The sequence below is a fragment of the Gouania willdenowi genome, chromosome 11, assembly GCF_900634775.1.
Source record: "Gouania willdenowi chromosome 11, fGouWil2.1, whole genome shotgun sequence".
NCBI lineage: Eukaryota > Metazoa > Chordata > Actinopteri > Blenniiformes > Gobiesocidae > Gouania > Gouania willdenowi.
This window is the reverse complement of record NC_041054.1, coordinates 153,680-159,679: the sequence shown is the minus strand read 5'-3', so window position 1 is coordinate 159,679 and position 6,000 is coordinate 153,680.

Genomic DNA, 6,000 nt, shown 5'->3' with positions numbered 1-6,000 from the left:
CAACAGTAACAGTAAAACAGTGTCAGATCATGATGCAAATCAAATAAAAAAGTGAAAGTTAATAATCAGTCAAACAGCGCTCCAAGCGTTTGGATTTCTCACACCACGTGATTTCCTGTAATTTCCCAAACTTTGAGGAACAGCTCCTCCAAAGTAAGAGCACTAGCGCCCCTAGTGGAACTAAATAATACCAGAGCAGCATCTCCAAAATAAAAGTCAGGAAATGCTTGAAAATGCTACTTTTTAAACAGGTCCTCCTGGTAAATAAATACATTATTTTATTTTATGGGAAAAAACAGACAAACAATAACTGTTTCTATATAAAACCCTGTTTATTATTATTCCACAGAATATTTGTATTAAAGTATCAAATTTCAAGGTTGTTTAAAAACAATTAAAACAAATAAAAATGTGTATCTATAACCCACCAACCACTGTCCAACTGCATTTGTTTTAGTTTAATAAAAAAGGTTAAAATGCATAAAAATATACTAAATACATAATAACTTACAGTGGTTTCCAATCTTTTTTGTCCCGTGTACCCACTTTGTATATTTGTAAAGTCATGTGTGTACCCACTCTTCATATCATAAATACCCTCTATAATTTCATATGATTTTTCATTTGTGTCTCAAACATTGGTTCTGTAAGACTTAATCTACACATTTAAAACAATGAGTGAAATTTATTTTTAAAAATGAATAAATATACACAATGGAACTTTTGTGATTACTTCAATAGTAAATACGTCTCCTTTGTAAAATGTAGCTAATTATTGTCTCCTATTGTCTGAAATGTGATAAAATGGCCTCTACAGCTTAAAATAATCCTAAATAATGAAACTTTAACATATTATTCTAGAAGAACTTGCTGGAAGTTTCTACAACATGCTAAACATTTCACTTTGCTGGACCAGGAATGATCAGATATTTAAATTTCATGTGTACACTTATAATTTTGCTTGTTTTGCACTACTTTGAATTTCCATCATGTTTGGTTATATTTGTTAAATCATTGGACCATGTCTTATTTTATGGCACACTTTTAGTTATTAGCAGCTAAGCAGCTTTTGTTTATACTTTGTCAAAAATAAAAGTTTGAAGTTTTCCCACTAATGTTTACCTGACTGTGTGTGTGTGAAGCATCGCTGGTGATGGTAATGATCGGTACCTGTTGGTTTTATTGTGTTTCTGGTTGGACTGGTTTTTACCAAGCATTCAAAGCAGGTGATGTTTATTGTTTAACTCGTCCTGGAAAGTCCCTCAAAGAATGTCAGCACAGCATTGGTTCTTGTTTTGGTTTCCTTTAATGCAGTGGTTCTCACCCTTTTCAGCCCAGAGGTTTATTATTATTAGTGCCATAGTATATAGTCATCTTAAAGATGTAAATCATTGTTTTAACCACAAATAAAAATGGCTTAAAAGTGTCAACAACAACAAAAAAAATGGTGGAAAAGGTGGTGAAATGGGTTCAAAGTGTAAATATTTGAACAATTATTTTAAACTGGCAAATAATGGGCATGACAGATAATGAATGTGGTTAAATTGGCTAAAAATAATCATAAATTATGGTGAAAAGAGGTTAAAAGTGTCAACAATGGGTCAATATATGTGACATTAGGTGAAAAAGTGATAAAAAGGGTTTATAAGTGCTGAACATGTCTTAAAAGTGGGAAAAAGTGTCAGAAATGAGAGTAATGTAGCAAAAATGCATTAAAAGGAGCAAAAATATGGCCAGAAAAAGTGATGAAAATAGGTTAAAATATGGTGAGTTTGGTGGAGTTGCAGAAAAAAGGTTAAAAAGTAAGAAAAAATGGGCTCAAATTGTTAAAAAAAATAAAAATAAATAATAATCTTGGTTTCTTGAAGGCATCTGGTGACCCCAAGGTTGAGAACATCTGCTTTAATGAAACGAGTCATTGTACAACAACAGACCAAACACCAAAACCAGGAAGAGTTTTGATAAAGTTTGTTAAAACACTAAAAACCCACGTTACTGTACTAGACTTTTGTGGAGTTAAACTCTGGATTCTCCTGTAAACATCACCTTCTGTTAGCCTGTGATACTCTATAATAGAAAATGTCTCGTGAGAAAAACAAATAAAGAAAAGGAAGAAAACCAACCATAGAGCTTTAAATTACATTCATACATCTCAGAAATACATGTATATGTAGCTTGAATCCACACCACGGTTACACTGGTACCAAAGAACTGGTAAATGTATGACCTCTGTATTAATAATGGACTGTTTTTATCTGCATGAAGTGATTGTAGTTTGAACTGTGGTTTGATATCCACAGATAGTGATCAAATACAGTCACCACCTCAGTTGTTTTTGGCGTCACAGACTGATAGCTATTGGTTGATGATAGTAAATGTCCTGAGTCATCACTAAAACATGTCTGGTGTGTGGTGCACAGTTCGTGGTGCACAGACCGCCATCTTACGCCTACACCTTGAAAAGCGAAAGCAAACCGACAAAATGGAGAAAGGCTCTAGTAGTAGATTTATGTCTTTATTATTCAATCAATAATAATAATTAAATAACTTCAATCAAAAACACTAAAAAACTTTAAAATTAAAAACAAAAAAGTTTACTTCAATCAATAAATTGTGAAAAAAAAAAGCATTTGAGACTCAAAACATTACATTTGAGCACTTTTTTTTTGATTGAACAAATGTTTTTTTTTTTAATTAAAAATACATATTTTAAAATGAACACTTCAATAAAAAAAATATTTTCCAACAAAGAAACTTCAATCAAAAGCTGTTAAAAGATGAAAATCAACATAAAGCTGAGTTTTTAAATGGTATTTAATGAATTTTTATTTCCTACATTTTTGTTGTTTAATTTGTTGGATAATTAATATATTTGAATATGATTTCCCTTTTTTAATTTTAAAATTTCATTAGTGTTTGGCAAAATTTACATTAAATATTCTTTTCTAGTTTTGTTTTTAAATTCAATTTACTTTTTAAGTATTTTTTTTTATTATCATTTGAAATATTATCCACAGTGTCTTCTTCTTCTTCTTCTTCTTCTTCTTCTTCTTCTTCTTCTTCTTCTTCTTCTTCTTCTTCTTCTTCTTCTTCTTCCAGCTTTACATTTTTCCATGGCACATGTTTCAAATATACATTCATTACATCCCAGAAAATCCAGTGATCTTCATTCAAACGTGTTCATTTACATGTAAAATGCAAACCTGCTCATTTCCATTGTGCTGCTGCAGCAGGAGGTAAATCCTCACTATTTGAAATTTAATTTAGAGATGAAATACAAAGGCTGCCTAACATAACTCACAAACAGGAGATGTGTAGCTAGAATACTCAACTTAAATTGGCTAAAATAAGCATGAAATATGGTGAAAAGACGTTAAAAGTGACAATAATGGGTCAACATATGTGACATTAGGTGGAAAAGTGGTGGAAATGGTTTATTTATGCTGAACATGTCTTAAAAGTAGGGAAGTGTGATAAATGTGAATAACCCCTGACTTATTAATAAGACCAAACATGACCAGAAAGCCATTAATCAGCTGAACTAAAGCTGGTTTTCTGCTCCATGTGTCAGCATTTTAACAACAGTAACAGTAAAACAGTGTCAGATCATGATGCAAATCAAATAAAAAAGTGAAAGTTAATAATCAGTCAAACAGCGCTCCAAGCGTTTGGATTTTTCACACCACGTGATTTCCTGTAATTTCCCAAACTTTGAGGAACAGCTCCTCCAAAGTAAGAGCACTAGCGCCCCTAGTGGAACTAAATAATACCAGAGCAGCATCTCCAAAATAAAAGTCAGGAAATGCTTGAAAATGCTACTTTTTAAACAGGTCCTCCTGGTAAATAAATACGTTATTTTAATTTATGGGAAAAAACAGACAAACAACAACTGTTTCTATATAAAACCCTGTTTATTATTATTCTACAGAATATTTGTATTAAAGTATCAAATTTCAAGGTTGTTTAAAAACAATTAAAACAAATAAAAATGTGTATCTATAACCCACCAACAATGAGTGAAATTTATTTTTAAAAATGAATAAATATACACAATGGAACTTTTGTGATTACTTCAATAGTAAATACGTCTCCTTTGTAAAATGTAGCTAATTATTGTCTCCTATTGTCTGAAGTGTGATAAAATGGCCTCTACAGCTTAAAATAATCCTAAATAAAGAAACCTTAACATGTTATTCTAGAAGAACTTGCTGGAAGTTTCTACAACATGCTGAACATTTCACTTTGCTGGACCAGGAATGATCAGATATTTAAATTTCATGTGTACACTTATAATTTTGCTTGTTTTGCACTACTTTGAATTTCCATCATGTTTGGTTATATTTGTTAAATCATTGGACCATGTCTTATTTTATGGAACACTTTTAGTTATTAGCAGCTAAAGTTTTGTTTATACTTTGTCAAAAATAAAAGTTTGAAGTTTTCCCACTAATGTTTACCTGACTGTGTTTGTGTGAAGCATCGCTGGTGATGGTAATGATCGGTGCCTGTTGGTTTTATTGTGTTTCTGGTTTGACTTGTTTTTACCAAGCATTCAAAGCAGGTGATGTTTATTGTTTAACTCGTCCTGGAAAGTCCCTCAAAGAATGTCAGCACAGCATTGGTTCTTGTTTTGGTTTCCTTTAATGCAGTGGTTCTCACCCTTTTCAGCCCAGAGGTTTATTATTATTAGTGCCATAGTATATAGTCATCTTAAAGATGTAAATCATTGTTTTAACCACAAATAAAAAAGGCTTAAAAGTGTCAACAACAACAAAAAAAAAAAATGGTGGAAAAGGTGGTGAAAAGGGTTCAAAGTGTCAATATTGGAACAATTATTTTAAACTGGCAAATCATGGGCATGACAGATAATGAATGTGGTTAAATTGGCAAAAAATAATCATAAATTATGGTGAAAAGAGGTTAAAAGTGACAACAATGGGTCAATATATGTGACATTAGGTGGAAAAGTGATAAAAAGGGTTTATAAGTGCTTAATATGTCTTAAAAGTGGGAAAAAGTGTCAGAAATGAGAGTAATGTAGCAAAAATGCATTAAAAGGAGCAAAAATATGGCAAGAAAAAGTGATAAAAATAGGTTAAAATATGGTGAGTTTGTTGGAGTTGCAGAAAAAAGGTTAAAAAGTAAGCAAAAATGGGCTCAAATTGTTAAAAAAATAAAAATTAATAATAATCTTGGTTTCTTGAAGGCATCTGGCGACCCCAAGGTTGAGAACATCTGCTTTAATGAAACGAGTCATTGTACAACAACAGACCAAACACCAAAACCAGGAAGAGTTTTGATCAAGTTTGTTAAAACACTAAAAAGTAAGTTTGTAAGTAAGTAATTTATTTATAAAGAGCTTTTTACAGATAAAATCACAAAGTGCTGTACAGAGTTGTGGTAAAAGTACAAGTGCAACATCATAATAGAATAAAAAAACATGGATGCATAAATATCATAAGAACAGCAACATTAAAGGATAAATAAAAATTAAAATCCAGTAACTAAAAGCTTTACTGTAAAGTGTAGTCTTCAACAGTTTTTTAAAGTGTCCACACAGTTGAGCTCCCTGAGAGACTGGTGCAGGTTATTCCAGAGTCTGGGAGCTACAGCCTGGAACACCAGGTCTCCTCTGGTTTTACATTTATTTTTTGGGGTCTTTAGGAGACCCTGACCTGAAGACCGAAGACTTCGCCCTGATGAGTAGGGGCACAACAAGTATGAGATATATTTAGGGGCCTGACCATGTAATGCTCGGAACGTGAGAACTAATATTTTATATTCTATTCGAAACTTCACTGGAAGCCAGTGCAGAGTAGCAAGAATGTGGTGATGTGGGATGTTCTAGAAGCACTAGTTAAAAGTCTGACAGCAGCGTTTTGAACGATCTGGAGTCTGTTTAGGGTCGACTTATTAAAACATGTAAAAACAGAATTACAGTAGTCAATATGAGATGATATAATAGCATGTATGACCAAAAAACCCACATTACTGTACTCG